Source organism: Hyla sarda, chromosome 4, assembly GCF_029499605.1.
Source record: "Hyla sarda isolate aHylSar1 chromosome 4, aHylSar1.hap1, whole genome shotgun sequence".
In the NCBI taxonomy this organism is placed as follows: domain Eukaryota; kingdom Metazoa; phylum Chordata; class Amphibia; order Anura; family Hylidae; genus Hyla; species Hyla sarda.
In genome coordinates, this window is record NC_079192.1 from 382,030,480 (window position 1) to 382,051,899 (window position 21,420).

The following is a 21,420-nucleotide window of genomic DNA, read 5'->3' on the forward strand; positions in this document are numbered from 1 at the left end:
CGCAAAGTGCTCTGGGGGCACACAACAAGGCCCAGAAGGGAGAGTGCACCATGTACATTTGAGGTGATTTGCACAGGGGTGGCTGATTGTTACAGCGGTTTTGACAAACGCAAAAAAAACGAAACCCCACATGTGACCCCATTTCGGAAACTACACCCCTCACGGAATGTAATGAGGGGTGCAGTGAGAATTTACACCCCACTGGTGTCTGACAGATCTTTGGAACAGTGGGCTGTGCAAATTAAAAATTTTGTACAGCCCACTGTTCCAAAGATCTGACAGACACCAGTGGGGGTAAATGCTCACTGTACCCCTTGTTACGTTCCTCAAGGGGTCTAGTTTCCAAAATGGTGTGCCATGTGGGGGTTATTTTGCTGTCCTGGCACCATAGGGGCTTCCTAAATGCGACATGCCCCCGAGCAAAATTTGCTCTCAAAAAGCCAAATTTGACTCCTTCTCTTCTGAGCATTGTAGTTAGCCCATAGTGCACTTCAGGTCAACTTATGGGGTACCTCCATACTCAGAAGAGATGGGGTTTCAAATTTTGAGGGATATTTTTTGCTATTAATCCTTGCAAAAATGTGAAATTTGGGGGGAAACACACATTTTAGTGAAATTATTATTTTTTTTTTTACGTATGCAAAAGTCATGAAACCCCTGTGGGGTATTAAGGCTCACTTTATTCCTTGTTACGTTCCTCAAGGGGTCTTGTTTCCAAAATGGTATGGCATGTGTTTTTTTTTTTTTTGCTGTTCTGGAACCATAGGGGCTTCCTAAATGCAACATGCCCCCCAAAAACCATTTCAGAAAAACGTACTCTCCAAAATCCCCTTGTCGCTCCTTCGCTTCTGAGCCCTCTACTGCGCCCGCCGAACAATTAACATAGACATATGAGGTATGTGCTTACTCGAGAGAAATTGGGCTACAAATATAAGTATAAATTTTCTCCTTTTACCCCTTGTAAAAATTTGAAAATTGGGTCTACAAGAACATGCGAGTGTAAAAAATGAAGATTGTGAATTTTCTCCTTCACTTTGCTGCTATTCCTGTGAAACACCTAAAGGGTTAAAAGGCTGACCGAATATCATTTTGAATACTTTGGTGGGTGCAGTTTTTATAATGGGGTCATTTGTGGGGTATTTCTAAGATGAAGACCCTTCAAATCCACTTCAAACCTGAACTGGTCCCTGAAAAATAGTGAGTTTGGAAATTTTTTGAAAAATTGGAAAATTGCTGCTGAACTTTGAAGCCCTCTGGTGTCTTCCAAAAGTAAAAACTTGTCAATTTTATGATGCAAACATAAAGTAGACATATTTTATATGTGAATAAAAAAATTAAATATTTTGAATATCCATTTTCCTTACAAGCAGAGAGCTTCAAAGTTAGAAAAATGCAAAATTTTCAAATTTTTCATAACATTTTGGGATTTTTCACCAAGAAAGGATGCAAGTTACCAAAAAATGTTACCACTATGTTAAAGTAGAATATGTCACGAAAAATAATCTCGGAATCAGAATGATAACTAAAAGCATTCCAGAGTTATTAATGTTTAAAGTGACAGTGGTCAGATGTTCAAAAAATGGCCGGGTCCTAAGGTGTAAAATGGCTGGGTCCTTAAGAGGTTAAATAAATACATAAATAAATAAATAACCAAACATTTTGGGGACCTACATACACAAAATAGGGACTCTTTATGTCAAACTATGTAGTTCTATGCCAAATTTTTCTCTATTCCATGTAGCATGGGGCATCGGTGCAAGAATGCCCTTCTTTCATGTATTTTATTTATATTCTTTATGGCCCCGGCTTAAAGTGTACCTGTCACTCAGACTCAGGTGGATGGTGGATTCTCAGTTGTATGTCATGAACCTTGAACAAGATCATGAGATACGACTTTTCATCCTTGTTAAATTAGGTTGGCAAGTAGCACTGACCTTAGCTTAGGGGATAGACTGGCAGTTCACACCAACAATCTATGTAAAACAGTGCTGGTCATATTACAAGAGCTTTAAATGCAACCCTTTACTCAACATTAAAGCTGGCCACTAAGGGGGACAGACACGCATACATATATCACTTTTTTACACTATATTTGGAACCTGTGTAAACAGATTGAATAAAAAAAAAAAAAAAAAAAAAACTTTCCAAAACAGTATTTTCAAAACAGTAAACAATATTTCAGTATATTTCAGTGTATAACTCAGTAATGAAACCCTGGGATGCATGGACATAATTCCCAGTAAAGATCCCAGAAGTTCCTACCTACATTTATTTTTTAAGTCTAGTAGCCATATGGACCAATTCAGTTATTCAGCAAGGATAAGCTTGCACAAGGGCTTTGTTAAATTCTGGGCTTCAGGTCATCAAGAGCAGCTAAAATGGCTGCAATTATCAGTCTACATCCTGCAGCTGGGCATTGTAGAGCATCTGTGAAACTATAAGTAACAGGAGAATTTGCCGAGAGCCAACTAGTGCGCAGCTTGTGTCCCTTGAAGAAGAGTCCTTAAGGCTGTGAAGAGAGAGAGAAACTTAGGGACCCCTATATTTTAGGGTGTTCCCTTGCTCTTTCCAATGAGTTTGTGGATTGTGCTTGTCTATTGAATCTGTATTATCTGCGAAAACTGCCTTGTGTTACCTTACATTTGGAAGAAGCAAAAGAAAGACTGTTCTTAAATTAAACCCTGACGTCGGCAACTGCCACAGCTTCGCAAGTCACTTCATGGCTTCCCATGCCTGCTACAGCTTCCCAAGTCACTTCATGGCTACAAGACACCTGCACATTTGCTGATATTTCCAATGTAGATACAGCAGGATATCTGAGCTATGCTCATAGGAACATAATAAACAACAGCATTGCTAGAGGCCATAATCAGTACTGCAGAAGATACCCAAAGGTTACAGGTCATCGCCATGAACCAGGATGCACAGTGTCCTGTAGCTGAATAGATATTCTAGTGCTTTATATAAAAAATAATTATAAATGTGACATAAAATAAAACAAAAATGTTTAATGAGGTATACATTTAAAAAGTCACATAAAATATACAAATTGCATATCACTCTTAAAAGTAAATATTTAGCTACATGTTATATGTATACCAAAATGACGTCAGAAAAAATACACTTCAAAATGTTAATATGAGTTCACACAGCAGTGTAAATGATAACAAAAAATGTAAAGTTATAAATCTTACAATGTGGTGCGGCAAAAACAAAAATTTAGGTTGATTCGCTAAAAAAAGTAACATTAAGACCATAAGCTGACAAAGTGTCTGTGTGGTGTTCGTATAGTGAAGTGATACTCATACATGGTAACAGCAGACTTTGCTTTGTTCTTTATTTAGCGCATATCTAAATAACAATGTGACCATGCACCAGTCATGGCACATGGCGGCTATTTTGAGGTCATTAATCTGTGCCCCTTGTGAGAACACAATCGGCTGCTGATCCTATAATGTGCTGTTTCTCCTCTTCACGATTTGACACCATCTTTCTTATAAAAGTTGCACAAGTTCCCATAAATACGGTATATAGGACAAGTTACCCTCTGTACCACCCAGCAGATAGAACAATGTGCCACTGAGTCAGCATTGTGATTGTTGAACTCTACTGTATAGAACATATTTTCTATTCAACAAAGCTCCTCTTGTTCGAAGCTGCTAACAAATAAAGCTGCACAATTCCTGAACTTGTCATCTGAAGACACTACGGACATTTTTGCTAACAGATGACATGGCACTGAGTAGAAAGACATTCATTTCTACCTTCCATTATCTCAAGTAACCAAGAGGATGTGTCATGAATCTCTACATATCTACTGTTGATACAATTGGCTTTTTTAATAGAAAATGTCTTGAGATTTTTTTTTATATAACCATCCCTGGGAGACTTCTTGCCCTCAGGGATGGTGAGGATATATATAGTGTCCTGCCAGCCCCATAAGTAGTCCCCTGGGCGGGGAGCTGTACTTACCTAGCACCGCTGCTACGGCTGTAATGGCAGCCTGGGCGCAGCCTGTGTCGTCGCTCTGGTCCATCTGCTTAGGAAGTAGAGTGGTGACGCGGGCTGTCAATCAAGCTGAGGGGGCGAGATTCTAGCCAAAGCAGCATGACTAGGTGAGTATAGCTTCCCACCAAGTGGACTACTTTTGGGGCCATCCCTGACCATCCCTGTAGACAAGAATGTGGTGTCCCAGCACCAAAGGCTGTCCTGTGGGCTGCGATCTCATTGGGCATTCCTGCTGCACATGTGTTGGGCTCACTTTGGAAATGTCTGTTATGTTTAATATGTTAATGCACTTTATTATATTTTCTATATGCACTGGATATTATGTTATTCATGCATTGTACCTTTAAGAGCAAGGGAGCAGTGTAAACCAGGTGACCCTGCCAGTCCAATGGGAACCCATAAAAATTGGTCGATATATAGTGTGGGGGGGAGGAATTGACCCAGTTTAGTGCCAGTCACTGGTCTAAGCCTGAGCTCCAGTGTGTAATGGAGGTGAAGTCGTGTGTGGAGAAATCCTGAGGGAAGCCTAAGAAAATATCTTCTAAAGTTAGCCCGCCATTCTGCAAGTGTTCCCCCCTACAGTGGTGAGTCAAGCCCTGGTGGTAATAGTGATTGGACCTTGTCAGAATCCTAGTCTTCGTGGGAAATCTACAGTCTCTAATCTCAAGTCAGTATTATTTAAGTGGGTGATAAGCACCATAAGTCCCAGCAAGGCAACAGGGCTCCAAAAGAGTTACACTGCTTCCCTTCTGCTCCTTACTGTGTAATACCATCTGCACCTGCTTAGTTAAAAGACAGTTATCCGTTGAATGTATGTTGAAAACAGCTTAGGCAAGACAACAGTCCCATAATAATGGCCAAAAATACAAAAATATTAATTTTAAATCAGAAAATAGAAATGATTCAGTATCTGGCTCTTATCAGGGGGAACAATTTAGGCAACACATATCATTTTATGTTTACTACAATTGTCTCTGCAAATTATAAGCAACATGTTAGTGTTCCAGATTTTTTCATCATATTCATTTTTGTTACCTTAAACGATAATATGTGTGACAATATTATCTTTCATATAAAGAGCATGTAAGAAAAGACTAGCAATGCATTTAGACAGTTTTTAGGCCCTTTTTATCTTTCTATATATATATATATATATATATTGGGACCTTGTGCTTAAAAATAATTCCTCATTATTCTGCACTCAATACCCCATGAATGTAAAAATAAATGTTTTGAAATGTTAGCAAGTTAAAAATTGAATTTTTTTTTTTACATGGACATAAGTATTCAGACGCTTTGCTATGATACTTGAAATTCAGCTCTGGGTCTTCTCTTGATCATCTTTGAGATGTTTCTTCACCTTGATTGGGGTCACCTGTGATAAATTCAGTTGATTGTGCATGATTTAGGCGTGTTTATATAAGGCCCCCCCAGCTGACAAGCCGTGAGATGGAAAGAACTGCCAGTAAAGCTCAGAGACACGATTGTGTCGGGGCACAGATTTGCAGAAGGGTACAAAAAACTTTCTGCTGCACTGAAAAGTTCCCAAGAACAGAGTGGTCTATATAATTCTTAAGTGGAAGAAGGTTGGAACAACCAGGAATCTTCCTTGAGCTTGTCACCCAGCCAAGTAATTGGAGAAGAAGGAACATGTTAAGAGAAGTGACTAAGGACCCAATGGATGAGCTCCAGAGATCCTGTGTGCAGGGGGGAGAAACTTCTAGAAGGTCAACCATCACGGCAGCATTTCACCATTCTGAGCCTTACAATGGAGTGACCAAAAGAGGCAATGACTCTAAGCACACTGTGAAGACGGGATGACTCTGTGAATGTCCTTAAGTGGCCCAGCCAGAGCCGTGACATGATCCTAATCAAACATCTTTGAAGAGACCTGAAAATGGTTTCCACCGACAGAGGGGATCTGCAGAGAGGAATGGCAGAAAGTCCCCAAATCCAGGTGTGAAATCCTTGTGGCATCATACCTAAGAAGACTGGAGGCTGTAATCACTGTCAAGGGTGCTTTAACTTAAAGTGGTTATCCAGGAACATGACAGTTGATATAAAAAAGTTTTTACCTGGAATACCCCTTTAATACAGTAGAATCTCCCTATAGCAGACACTTACGGGGAAAAGGTGTCCGATATTGGAAGATGTCCGCTATTAGACTATTTTTACATGTGTGGCACCTATATTTCACAAAAATACCTTCTAGTTGCTACTCACTTTCTTTGTCAGTCTGTGCTTAGGAGGGGGCTTGTCCCTGCATGGATCATCCTCCTCCCTAAGTGCTATGTCTCTCCATCCAATCCCTGCAGGCTGCTCTTTAAAGGGGTAGTCCAGTGGTGAAAAACTTATCCCCCATCCTAAGGATAGGGGATAAGTTTGAGATCGCAGGTGGTCCCCTGGGGCCCCCTGCGATCTCTCTGTATGGGGCCCCGGCTCTCCAGCCAGATAGCGGGTGTCAACCACCGCATGAAGGGGCGGCCGACACGCCCCCTCAATACATCGGTATGGCAGAGCCGGAGATTGTCGAAGGCAGCGCTCCGGCTCTGCCATAAAGTTGTATTGAGGGGGCGTGTAGGCCGCCACTTCGTGTGGTGGTCGACACGCCCCCTTCCCGCGGGCTGTCGGGGCCCCGTACAGGAGATCGCGGGGGGCCCCAGCGGTCGGACCCCTCGCGATCTGCAACGTATCCCCTATCCTTAAGATAGGGGATAAGTTGTTCACCACTGGACTACTCCTTTAACCCCCTCCTTACTTTTGAGGACCCCTAGTGGTCTTTTTCATTAGCCATGGTTTCTATAAAAAGGAGATTATATTTTTTGATGAAGTATATTAGAAAGGTTAATATTCTGCCAAGATGTACAACATATAAAACATTTTTGAATCGGACAGTGCCCATTTAAGCAATTCTAACAAATAATGAGAATGATATCTTGAATTCATAGAGTCAAATATAAGAATAAAAAAGGTAGCCGGGTGAAGAAGACCAACGTTAATTTGCAAAGTCTGAAATAATATGTGTCGGACTTTAATGAAATCATGAGTCAGCAGCTGGCATCACTTGTGGATTTTCTAAACATCCCCTCATATCCTGAGACCAGAGAAAACGAAAAAAAAAAACAGGGATAGATCAGGCAGAATTGAAAACAGACTCTCAGTCACCCTCACACCGAGGGGAGAGCAGAAGGAGGGGGAGGCACTTAGCAAAAAAAAAAAAAGTCAAGAAAAAGAAAAGAGGAGTAGAAGAGTAAGACAGTCCGGCTAAGAGGAGACAACATCTGACTTCTCGGTTGTTTCTTTTCCTTTTGTGTCTAAAGCATCAACGCAAAGAATCCTTGAGACTCACTGACTCTCAAAGTCCTTCATTTTGACTCTCTAAAGAAACGTAAAGAAACTCTCTAAACAAATGTTTCGAGACTTTGCAATGCTGCCGGACTCTTCAGTTCGATACATCCCACAAGGCATTTTCTGTTGACAGCTTGGCAAAAGTTTTTTCTTTTTTTTTTTTTAGTATCCGGATCTTTTCTTATTGAATCCAATGGAAAAATTTGCGCAACGTTCCAGCGTTTAACCTCAAGACATCCAAGAAAGGCAAAAAAAAAAAGAAGAAATCAGACAAGACAGGAAAGAGGATCCGAATGTCTTTTGCAGAGATTTAAAGGTGTCTGGAGATCGCATTAATAGGTAGGTGGAAAATATGCGTGTGTGTACCTTTAAAAAAAAAAAGTTTTTCGGAAGTTGAATTGTTTGTGAGAGAGTAGGGGCGACTGGACAGCAGTTTTGCTCCTATCAGAATAAAAATGAAATGGAAAGTGTACGACGCGGGTGTCAAACAGAAATGCACATGATGCTGTATACACTATGGAACGTCAACACATCCTATAGTGATCTCCAAACTAGGGACCTCCAGATGTTGCAAAACTACAATTCCCAGCATCCCCGGACAGCCGTTGGCTGTCCGGGAATGCTGGGATTTGTAGATTTTCAACATCTGGAGGTCCACAGTATGCAGACCACTGATATAGAGGTAGCATGGAACAAGAACATTTGGAGATGTTACTAATATACTTTACGTAGAAACAAAGGAAGATTTATGAAAATGCTGGGATTTGTAGATTTGCAACATCTGGAGGTCCACAGTTTGGAGACCACTGATATAGAGGTAGGATAGAACAAGAATATTTGGAGATGTAACTAATATACTTTACAACTAAGGGAGATTTATCTAAATCTGTGTAGAGGAAAAGTTGCTGAGTTGCCCCTAGCAACCAATCAGATCGCTTCTTTCATTTATGAAAAGGCCTCTGGAAAACGAAAGAAGCGATCTGATTGGTTGCTATGGGCAACTCAGCAACTTTTTTCTCTGGACAGGTTTTGATAAATCTCGCCCTAAGTATGTACCTCCTAATAGATAGTGTTGTATTAATTTGTGTGTAACATAGATATATGCATGTATTCATTTACATATGTAACATAGATATATGTATACGGAACAATCCAATAGAGGTCAATGTATAGATCACGTCTATACAGGCATATAACAGTCCCCGAGATCCCGGGACAGAGCGAGTCTATACTTATATCTGTCTGGAATTGGATGATGCTTTTAGCATTGTACAATCCAAGAAAAAAAAAATCTCGGATTCCTAAGACCATGTAGTAACGCAAGCGAGAATGGCCGCGATCCAAGTTAATGTCGCAGAATGTCTGAAAGCTTTAAGTTTTGTTCCTTAAAGACACATTATTGCGTTTCACAAGTATTTTTGGCAATAGTCGCTTATGTTTGGATAAAGAAATGCTTGAATGTCTGAGGCCGCAAGGTGATATCCCACTAGGGTAAAGAACCCAACACGGAGGTATTAACAACTCAATGAGGCTGGAGATGGAAACTGCCAGCGATCTGAGCGGATCGGTGACCTGTAATGACGGGGACATCAGTTCATCAGTGGCTGTTGACTCGAGATGTGCTCCCGATCAGCGACGTAGGTGTTTGTGCCGCATGATGTGTATTTAAAGGGGTACTCCGGCGCTAAGACATCTTATCCCCTATCCAAAGGATAGGGGATAAGATGCCTGATTGCGGGGGTCCCACCGCTGGGGACCCCAGTGATCTTGCACGCAGCACCCCGTTAGAATCAGTCCCCGGAGCGTGCTCGCTCCGGGTCTGATTACTGGCGATCACGGGACGGAGCGTTGTGACGTCACGGCTCCGCCCCCGTGTGACATCACGCTCTGCCCCCTCAATGCAAACCTATGGAAGGGGGCGTGACAGCTGTCATCTTTGGATAGATGTCTTAGCGCCGGAGTACCCCTTTAAATCATGGATATTTCGGTTATAGAAAGTCAAATGTGTTTACTGTCTAAGGAAAAGTTGGATAATTTTCCAGTATGCGTTCCATATGCATTGGTTATGGTTTTCAAGAGCTCTGTTTGCTGTCATTCGTTAGTACACGTCATTGTTGAAAACTTGACCTGGTCATGTGATCACCATACAGGTTCATGGTTCATGACAAGACACAGCTCGGATAACTTTACTGTAAGGCTACATTCACACTACGGAATTTTTAAGTTCAAAATTCTGCTGTACGAATGTAACATTAGTGTGAATGACTTTCATTCCATGGCTGCAAGCAAAGCTGTTGTAGGAGTGAAGAATTGACAGGGAAGGTTTATAAGAAACAAATACCCCCTTAGGTTATGTTCACATGCTGGAATATTTGCAGAATGTCCACCCCGGAAAACACAGGCATACATTTCACGCCTTAAAGGGGTTCTCCGGTGCTTAGACATCTTATCCCCTATCCAAAGGATAGGGGATAAGATGCCTGATCGTGGGAGTCTCGCCGCTGGGGACCCCCGGGATCTTGCATGTGGCACCCTGTTTATAATCAGTCCCCGGAGCGCGTTCGCTCCGGGTCTAATTACTGGCGACCACAGGGCCGACGGCGTGTGACGTCACGCCTCCGCCCCCGTGTGACGCTCCACCCCTCAATGCAAGCCTATGGGAGGGGACGTGACAGCTATCACGCCCCTCCCGTAGGCTTGCATTGAGGGGCAGAGCGTGATGTCACACGGGGGTGGAGCCGTGACGTCACACGCCGACGGCCGTGTGGTCACCGGTAATCAGACCCGGAGCGAACACGCTCCGGGAACTGATTACAAACGGGGTGCCACGTGCAAGTTCCCGGGGGTCCCCAGCGGCGGGACTCCCGCGATCAGGCATCTTATCCCCTATCCTTTGGATAGGGGATAAGATGTCTAAGCACTGGAGTACCCCTTTAAGGCTCATTCATGCTACGTATTCCAGTGCAGAAGCCTCCTATGGCTTTCAATGGGATTCTGCTGCACCTTTTACACTGCAGATTTCCGCAATGGACGTTTGGCCGAGGGAATAATGGATTCCCCACTTTGCCTGTTCTGCCGGCAGTTGCTACCCATGGAATTTCTCCATGCAGAGATCTGTAGTGTGAATGGGCCCTTAGTTAGGTAGCCATTCCAAAAGTTGAATGACAATCCCTGTTGTAATTGTTTTCCAACTGTGGCAGGAAACAAGGGGCTATAAAATAAAAATGTACCCTGATATGAATACATGGTCTCTGCCAACAGTGTACCACTTATAGCAACCCAAATCAGAACACAACGACCCAATGCTAGTCAACATCAAGACACTGTGTGACAGGGCAGACATTGCTCTGATGCTCTTCACTGTCAGGATGCCAGGAACTAAATAAGACTTTAAGGTCCCAAATATGGTCAAAATATTGCAGTCTGGTCTGGGATATGCTAATTTAGAGCCCTGGTCTGGGGTCTGAAAATTTAGGGATCTGACCTGCAGCTGATGAATTTATAGTTCTGGTATCTGAAAAATGTTGGGGTCTTTTTTCCGATAGTATAGGGTACTGGTATCTGATAATTTGGGGGTCTGGTCTACTTAATTTACTGTTTTTTGACCTGATGAATAAGGTGAATGCATGGAGCATGTGCTGACCACTTGGACCCCCTGAAATCTCCAGAATGTGCATTGTCTATGGGAGTGCCAGAGATGCCCAATTGCTGTACTCGGGTATCTCCATCACTCCCGTAGACAATAAATGGAGTGCGTGCAGACCCACTGTACCATGCAGCCAGGAAAGTCAGGGCCATGTTCTGGAGATCATGGGGAGTTCCAGAGGTGTGTCCCCCCCAGTGATCAGACTCTTATCCCCAATCCTGTGGATATGGAATATGTTTTTAGGGGCTAACAATTCATAAAATTTGAGACCAGACCAAATTAAACAGACCAAAGTAATCAGCTCCCAGGTAGGTTTTCAAGGGTTGGAATACCTTGTTAACTGCTTATTATGCTATTTAAAAAACCATAAAGTTAAGGGCACACTGAACAGCCAAGTTGTATTTACAGATCAGACATCTTTATTTATTTTCATGTAAACCACATTACACTTGCACTGGGGATGGGTGCTATGGAGTATGCCATCTCCTAATGTACAGTTACTGTATATGATATGGGGAGTAGGAAGAACAGGCGCTCGGTAAAGGCACAGTGCCTCACTATTGTCATTTTTCATAAAAGTGAATAAAACTGTAGAGGCACACTTTACTATGGAGCTGGTAAATGTTTGTACTTGATGAATGGGGCCCAACCTTACCTAATAACATCTCTAGTTTCAACCCTGTAGGGACCTCAATCTAGTCTAGGCTTATGTGTCTGGATGAGTGTTGGTACTCATAGTTTATATAAGCTTCCTCTAATTACACTTGGCTTTACGCTGTGTTAGCATTGGGGTTAAAGTCTTACTGTCACTTAATAAAACTTTTGACACAGCACATAGACGTCATATGTTTTGATTGGTCGGGGTCTTGGTGTTAAGACCCCTGCTGATCTCTAGATATAGTAGCTAGAAGAAGCACAAGGCTTTGAGCTTCACCCTCTGGCTCGCTGCTTAATCCAACTTGTTGCAGGAAACAGGCTCTATAGACTTTTCATGGAGTTCGTCTCCTGCAACAAGTCAGATCAATTGCACAGCCATATGCCGACACATGACATTCATGAATGTCATGGGTCGGGTGAGGACCTGACGTGGACCCGTGGATAAGGTCCACATCATATACGGGAGATGACTGCTGTTATCAGTAGCTGACATCTGCCTGCAATGACGGACATCGGAGATTGCTCCAATGTCCGTCATCTACTATACCCAGCAGCCCCCTGCTAATTCTTATAGCCGGGAGCCGTGGCTAATAGCCGACATGTGGCGATTTACCCTTTAGATCGCCACTGTTATAGTTGACAACAATGTTTAAAGGGACATGTAAATGCTCCCTGTTTGTCCAGTGAGGTGGATCAAATCCCCCCCTCCCCCGCGCAGCGTGATTGCGGGGAGGCGATCCACTATAGAGGTAGCTGGAGGGCTTACCTCTGCATCATTGGTGTCCATGGCTCCTCATTTGATTGAGCCTGGCTAAGCAGGCTCAACCAAATGAGCACAGATCACACAGATCAATGGAGTTCTATGGAACTCCATTGATCTGTATGAGGAATCTAATGATTCCTCCTAAAAGTCCCCTAAGGGGCCTAATAAAGTGTAAAAAAAAAAAAAAAAAGAAGTTAAATAAAAGTTTACAAAACACTCATTAACCCCTTCCATATAAAAAGTTGAAATCACCCTCCATTTCCCATTTTTCATATAAAAAAATATGAAAAAATTATAAAAATAAACATATTTGGTATTACCAAGTGCGTAATTGTCCCAACTATTAAATTATTATGTTTCTGATCATGCACTATGAACGGCGTTAACGCAAAAAAAATCCCAAACGCATAATTTGCTGATTTTGGTCACATCCCCCAAAAAAGTTATAAAATGTAACAAAAACAATAAAAAATAAAAAAGGGGGGGAGCAATACATTTTTGGTTTCGGTTTCGGTTTTCAGCGAAGCACAGCCTAAATTTTCGGTTTCGGTTTGACCCCAAATTTTCCTTTCGGTGGATCTCTAATATATATATATATATATATATATATATATATATATATACACACACACACACACACACACACACACACACACTATTAGTCAGTAGTCAGAGTAAAAATAGCTTGTTTACAATTTGTGATGTTTCCACTACAATTGGCATTTTTCGGTATTTTGAGCTGACATCACATGACCACTTTACCATGATAAACTTTTCAACTTTAGAAGTGGCAGTGACAAACAGCATGTATTTCAGCCTGGGAAAGTGGCGTCAAACAGGGCTTAACAGTGACTGTAAATACCCACCAACAACCTGTTAATGGTAAATCAACATTTGTTTGTCACTAATGGGTCTCGTTGTATCCCAGCAACCTACCACTACACCACCATGAGCAAGACAACACTTCATTCACTGCCTAGTGTCCTAAGAGAAAAGGACACCTGTACAAGCAGCAAGTATCACCCCGAGGATAGGATGTATTCTCAGTGAGTGTCACAGATAGGACCCATTCACACTACTGCATTTCATTTCTTTCTTGTTCATTCTTCCGGCAGAGCTCTGAATCCAGAATTCTGTAAAAATTCTGTGGTGGAAAGCACAATGCAGCACTGTGCACATTTCGGTTGAAAACAATAGGAGGTCGCTGCACTGGAAGTTTTGAATGGAATTTCCAAGCAAAATTCTGCTTGGAAATTCTGTAGTGTGAATGGGCTCTTAGATTTTGTTCACACTGTGATTGTGCCTTCTGAGACACTTATATGTTGTCAGCCAGTCAAAATGTCATGCCAATGTATATGAGCACAGAAAGGCACTGGCTCCATAATTTAAAGGGGTACTCCTCTGCTTAGTGTTTGGAAAAAACTGTACCAAACCCTGGAGCCGGCGCCAGGGGGCTCGTGACGTCATAGCCCCTGCCCCATCAATGCAAGTCTATGGGAGGGGGGGCGTGATGGCTTTCACGCCCCCTCCCATAGACTTGCATTGAGGGGGCGGGGCGTGATGTCATGAGGGGGCAGGGTCATGATGTCATGAGCTCCCGGCGCCAGCTCCAGCATTCAGAACAGTTTGTTCCAAATGCTGAGCAGCGGAGTACCCCTTTAAGTGTCCCCAATGTAGTCAGGTAGTGACCATGTTGAGGCTATTCTTCAAGTGTATATGTGTTTTGTCTCAACACATTCATTATGTGTATGGGGACCACCTGGCTGTACCTCAAAAGGAAGATGTCATATGGCATATATTCCCACATGAGATAAGCCACCCCCAGAAGTGCCCGACTGCTAGCTATTTAAAGGGAACCTGTTGTTAGTTCCATTAAACAGGGACAGACTCTCCTATTATGTGTTCTATGGTTGACCCTGAAATGGCTGCAGCACTTTAGAAGTATCATAGGTTAAAAACCAGATGGAAACATGGCTCCAAGTCTCCAGGGCAGTCCCAGACCACCTTTCTCCAACTTAACACCTCCAATTGATAGATTGTTCCCTATGTGCATTTAGCGACAGATCCATCCATCAAGGCCGGACAGAAAAAGAATAGGAAGTTCAGCATGATGGGATTGTGAAGCCAACTCTCTCTCTCCATCCGCATACCCTAAGAAAACTCTACTGGCATATACTGGAAAAGTGAGGTCCTATGAATAGGTTCAGCTTACACACTTTTCTATCACATATGTCCAATGTAGGGCCAAAACAAGGTGCTAACAGACTCTTACTCCACCAGCCATGGGATTGGATAACAGAGTAATTGCCCCAGTTGTTCAGCCATTTTTTGAAGGGGAAATAGCTACAGTGTAACTTGAAGAGTATCCTAATAAGCTCACGATTGCTGCTTCCTTTTACTTCCTTAACAATTTTGGGAGAATAGATTCACTTCCCTGCCCCCGTCCTATGTCTAGAAAAAATGGCTGAGGCAGTGGCCCCCGATACCTAGCACCTGGGACCCTCTCTCCATAAATACTTCCCTGTGTGGTGTGAGAAAAAGGATCATCATTAGGCAAGGGGGTTTACATTAAACCAATACACGCCGAATATAGAGGAAATTGCCCAACATATGGTTCAAACTCAGATTTGTAGTTTAAGGCATTTGAAATATTCTTCCAGCATACAGGAACTTGAATGAACAAGAATACAGTAAACCTTACACAATCATGATGAATTAGATATTAAGCAAAAGTAGCAGAGAAAAAGATAAGTAAAATAAAAACACAGAATGTAATTTCCATCGTGTGCTAAAGTGCATGAGAGAGTAGTCTATGAATGTTCCTAGATCTAGTGACATCATCAAGATGCCATCACTTCCCATAAAACAGTCAATTTTTGTGAAACATCTAAAATATTGCCAGAACTAAGTGTAAGGGAGATTTTATTCCCTTTTAAGTATAATAAAAATAAATAATAATTCAGAAATGTAAATAAAATCTGAAAAACTAAAGTATCATCTGAGTTATGTACCGGTAATAACATACACTAATACAAGGGTAAAATAGAAAAATAAGTTTATTGGTCCAACTTCCTGCATGTCGCTCATCAATGTATCTATTAGTTTTAACCTTTTTCACGTACCAGAAATGTCGTTCTGCCCAGAAAATTTATTTTCCTGGAACTCTGGAGTTCCCCTGTTTTATGAGCCAAAGCAATGATTATTTAAAGGTTTTGTCTTTGAAACAAAAAGTTTCCAGAATTTCAAAGCTTGAGACGGAGCCATCATAAAATTACTCACAATCGTGGATCACGTATTGCCTGTTATCCTCAAGGGGATGCAAATACTGTGAGATTGTGGAGTTGTGGGAAAAAAACAACATTATAAAAAAATAAATGTATATTTTACTTTTTTTTTGTTTCTGTTTTTGTTTATTTTTTGTCTTTTTTCTTTCTTTCCCTTTTATGATTCTCTAACATAAAAAAAAATAAAAAATCAAGGCCAATTCAGAAAGGAACAATGTCAAAATCTGAAATAATCCACTCTATAACATTTAGGCTGGGCTTTCAATATTTTGGTCAGTATTTTGGCTAGTCTTTTTAGGTAAAGCCAGCCACAGTAAAGGGTGCAAATCTTTCTATTATAAATTTCTCTGCATCGGTTCTGCTCCTGGTTTAAGTGTAAAATACTGATCAAAATACTGTGTGTGAACTCATATATGAGGTAAAACCCCAGTCTAAATTTTCTCCAGAATGAACGGAGCACATAATGGGGAGGAAAAACATTGCCAAATGATGGACTTGGCAATACTTAGCAACCAATAGTAAATACATGGCATGCTGGCTTGGCCAATGAGTAGATTTGTTTGTCTGACTATTTTGACAAGTCTTTCCCTAAATCGGGGGCCGCCATTTAGGCCATATTGTCCAAGTAGGTAAGAAATATTATGTGGGACAAGATGTAGTTTGCACTCTTTCCCTACCTTGGACGTGATGACCGTTTCTTAATATCATTGGTGGTCCCACTGATTAAACTCCCACCAGTCAGCTTATATAACTTCCTCAAAAGGGAATACCCCTTAAGTCCTTATCCCACCAGACTGTCCCTTTAAAACATCTCACATTTCTCCCTAATAATGTAAAACCAGAGGAAATAATTTTGTTGCCTAACTAGCCCATCGAAAGACCTTGACCCATGTGCCCTTGCCCTCCTGAAGACCTTGCAGTCTTTCTTTCCGAGTTTATGGGTCACTTTTCCTGGCTGCGAGGACTGACTACAAACAGGAAGAGAACAATTTCTATGGGGTTAAGCTGGGTCACTTCTTGTAGTTTTCTGATTCTGGTATTTTGCAACTTGTATAATGGGCATAATTGTGCCTTTTACATTAGCAGTGACAGGTCCACTTTAAGCTGGCAGTCGGGTATACTACTGATAATTTGTCCAGCTTGACTGCACAGATGGTTAGATGCATACATTACTTCTGGTTCATGTACAGCTTGTACACGGATATCACTATGCCTAATAATCTTCCTTATTTTATAAAGTCTTCATGTATGGAATTACAGTTCATACATGTTGTTATATAGGGCAAGATGTCAGGGGTCAGCGACAGTGTTGGAGAGAGTAAGAGCACCCAATGGGGGAGATTCTCAAAGAATTTTGCGCCCAAAAAAATAAATTTCGCACCAACATTTTGTATCAACCACATTTTCAGAGTTATGTGCCTCGGTTTACACTGTTCACATCAGTTTTGTAAAAGTGGGTGTGTCCACCTATATTGTCTGCTTTACATTATATTTTCAAAGGGGTGAGAGTCCAGTTTACATCAAAAATTTCACACCAGCTTTTTGATGATGTAGAAATCACAGAAATGGTTGTAGTTTTATTGTTTTAGTTTTTTCTTAGTTTTTTTGTGAAAAGGTATTATTTAAAAAAGAAACAAAACAATGATTATTATAAAAAAAAAATTGAACACTGCACCTGCATTCACATTTAAAGGGGTACTCTGTCCCTAGCATCTTATCCTCTATCCTTTGGATAGGGGATAAGATGCTAGGGGCGGAGTACCCTATTAAGCAGTTATCGCTTGTCTGGGCTCTAATAACCATGGAATATTTAGTGACATGTTTCTGCCAGAATTTTCTGGGATGTAAAATTTTATGCAAAAATTGGCCAAACTCGGCAATTTTGGTGCAAAAAATTTTTCCCATATTTTCATATTCTCAAAGCAGCACAAAAGACCTTTGAAAATGTGAGGAGAAAAAAAAAGTTGCGAATAATATAGCTGGAAAAGAAATTACAGTCGTTTTTGAGAATCTCCCCCAATGTGTTTCGTGCTTGCTACCACTGCCTTATGTGCTGAAAGTGAACTTGCTGGTTCACTAATGCAATGCCAAAACGAAAGAACTGCCAATTCTACTGTCACACACAAGTTCAACACTAGAAAAAAATGTATTTGTCATTTAGAGTCATAGTGATGAAGCATCTGTTCACCATGTCGATTAAGATAATACGCTGACAGCTATTAGCCAAGCCTCCATATTGTGTAGCTGCCAAAAAGGCACATACCATGACAGAATATGCAAAGTTTTCCATATAACTTTTCACTGGCAAAACGTCCAACAGAAGGTGTGTATGACCAGTTCAAATATCAAATGTATGAGTCGAGGCTTGAGATCCCGGCACATTAGCCTGGATGTGTCATCCCCTGACAGAAATCAAAAAATGTATTCGAATTTTCAGAGTGACTAATAAAAGAAGCCATGAAATCGACCTGGAACCTAATCTTAGATTGGTGATTGTAAAAGGATAAGAATGTTATCTGTGCACAGACATCAGTTGTCCTAGATGTCAAGATAGCAGATGTTGTGGTGGAAATAGGACAGTCAGCTCCATCGTCTATGCACAGTTGTCCGGGGCTTTGATGGCTCTTGGCTCCAGTTCAACATTAAATGCTTGTTCCTTCATTCCAATTACCTTCTGCCCGTACTGAATCCATGACGCGTGGCTGGCACCAGTAATAGATGAATGAAATCCCAGTCCTCTTCTTGTACAACATGACATGACCACAGAACATGATTGAAATGCTACTAGAATTACTCATCTCTGCAATCAGACTTAGCTAGAATTCAGGGCTGGATCAATGATGGTGGAGGGCTAAGGTGGTACTGGACTGAATAACACTCTGTCTATAGCAGAGGCCAAAAGAGTCTTACCCCAGGCTGAGGGGCATTATATTGCATCATATTTCAGCAGCATTATATTATAATCTTTTTTAAACAATATGGTAAAGGTCCCTTTGGGCCAAAAGTGATAGAGCCTCCTACATGTCATCAGTTTCTGCGTGAAATGCATGCACATCAGGACTTATTCTTATGCTGGATAAAAATGTTTGCTGTTTGCACAGTTTCGTAAATGTACAGAAGAAAAAAAAAATCACAAAAAACTGTACCGTGTGAATAAACCCTATGGAAAGACATTACATGCCTGAATTGGACTAGACTCATTTCCAAACTGTCCAGAAACATGCACAAGCATCTGAAACACACAATAAATTCTGGGCAGATCATGATGTACGCCACTTTTCTGGCCTAATTTCTGGCAGCTTTCTTTCATATTTTGCTTAATAAATCTCCTTCACTGTGTTCAGTGCAAAAAAAGAAACATATGTGCTTTCAAGAGTGGGTTGTGCAGTGTTATGCAAGTGCTCAAGCATGGGCAGCTTAAAATGGCCCAAATCCCTTTTAGGCTGAGTTCACAAACAAATGTTTTTAACAATATGCCCAGGTTGCCTGTATTAAAAAATTAAACCTTAACTTACGACTCTTTCCCACTGCCTCTGGTATCGCTGCCCTGTTCTCCTTTACAATCCTCTTCCCGGTTCTGGGGCTAAGGACTTCACAGTGCAGCTCAGCGAATCACTAGCTGCAGCAATGTCCCACCTTGGCCAGTGATTGGCTCAATGGCAATGCAACATATTGACCCCCAGCCTCGGTCTTCTATCTGGTACCCCAGGCCCAAAATGGTACAAGGGACACTGCAGTGGCCAGCAATTCACTGAGCTTCACTGTGACGTCCCTGGGCCCCCAAATCAGAAAAAAGATTGCACTGGATAACAGGGCAGGAAGCATCAGGGAGTGCAGGAGGTAAACAAATGCTTAATTTTTTTAATGCAGGCAGCCTGGGCATGATTACCCCATAAAGTCACAGACACATGCAGTAACCATAGTTAAGTTGCAATTTAACCCAAAAGATTCTCTTGGTTAACAGGGTTGTTTACTTTATAGTAAACATTGTACGGGTAGATATAGGTGGCCAGGGATGGCATAGGATTTGCACAAAAGTTGCATATCACAAATCTGGCCATCACAAGACATGCCAGTGAAACCATCCCCACTCTTTCCAATAAAACACACAGCGCAAATAGCATTTGCATCGCATAACAAATATGATGTAACCACATTTGGCCTGTCTCTCTGGCCAACGTTCTAATGTTTACGTGTGCACAGGAAACATAAATGCCCCCTATGTGCCAAATTCTGGTGCATTTTTTGGTGTGTGCCCCTTTCCAGATAAGCTGTGCCCCCTTGTTAGATATGCATTTTACAGGATTTTTTTTTTTTGTGGCTCTTGACCAATGTATAAATGTGACTAGAGAATTCACTGACATACGTGTACTATTTGTACATTGATGCCCAGAGTTTATTGTCAGCTCCATGGAAACATAGGTCTTCATAGGAGCTGTAGAACCAAAATGTTAGGGGATCAGGATGCCAGCTGGAAGCTAAATAAAATCTATGCTAGCTAGAGTTACCCTTTAATAGTACATCAGCCATACTGAGCCCACTACGATATTAGCTAAGGGCACCTCAGCTCCTTGATGTCCTGCATGAGAAAGTAAATAGGTCTTCAAACCACACGACTGAAAGCTGTGTCCTTAAAAACGAAGGTAAAATAAGCGCCTGTTCATATACATGGCTCAGATACGAATAATAAACACATTCACACATCCAGCAAAGAGTCAGTGCCAATAAACACAAACACGGTGAAACAGGACGCACGTCTGAAGTACAGAGAGCAGACAGCACAATCCAGCGTAATCCTTCCTGGGCCAAGGGTCTGCTTGTTTTCAAGTGGCTTCAGCCTGTAATGCGGGATAGTTGGGCTTTTCTTAAGACACTTTTTGCTGCCTCCATTTTCCTAAAGCGGGGCCTTCAATCTTAACATCAGTGAGGTTCCTTAAGTTGGCACTGGTAAACCATTACATTCATGTATGAATTGTTTTATCTGGCGAGACACACTGTCTTATTTGTACTAAAAATATGTTTGCTTGTGGGTTTTTGTGAATCAGGGCCAGGAAAAAGGCAGCACTACCATTGCGTTTTGCTTTGTTAACTAAAATCAAGCTGAGTTTGCTATCGAGATGCCATCAGGGGCCGGACGGGCGCTTTCTAAAGTGAAGACTAAAATCTTAGTAGCTGCAGATATAGAGAAGAATTTAGTTACAATGCTAAAGGGGCACCCATCTCTTGGGTAACTGGACCTTTATTTAAAAATGGAGCTCAAAAGGAAAAACATTTCCACCAACATGGAAGAACTTTACCATTTATGACCTATGATGGGGCATTTGCCTATTGGTAGGGGTACTGCAGCTCATTCCATCCATTGTGCTGATCCATGGTGAGACTCCTGAAGGTCGGGCCCACAGCATTCAAACACTGAAGACCATCCTAAATATAGGCCATCAATATTAAAGTCCTAGAGAATATCTCATGCACATAGTTGTTTTGTAGGTCCATGCAGTGCACATTGTATGATATGGCCCACCATAATACAGATACACACTGCATGGACCTACAAAAACAGCTGTGTGCATAAGTTGTTCTTTGTGACCAAAATGACCTAGACTAAAGTTGGCCAGTACCCACTGACTTTAGCAGGTTCCTCCGACTGTTTGAAGTGTATGGCAACCTCCCAACATCATCTGTTGGTAGAAAGGAAGGTCAGGTGTGTTAGATGT

At 41.6% G+C, this 21,420-nt stretch overlaps 1 protein-coding gene across 2 annotated transcripts in view; it reads left to right on the forward strand.

Moving 5' to 3' along the window:
* PDGFRB (platelet derived growth factor receptor beta) overlaps positions 1–21,420 on the forward strand; it is a 160,638-nt gene that overhangs the window by 48,461 nt on the left and 90,757 nt on the right. The window contains exon 1 of one of the 2 annotated variants that reach the window (XM_056516971.1): positions 7,136–7,695. The exons of the other annotated variant lie outside the window; for it this stretch is intronic. The gene's annotated coding sequence lies outside the window, so the exon portion shown is untranslated. Of the gene's footprint in view, positions 1–7,135; positions 7,696–21,420 lie in introns of those variants that run through there. 2 annotated transcript variants of the gene reach the window in all.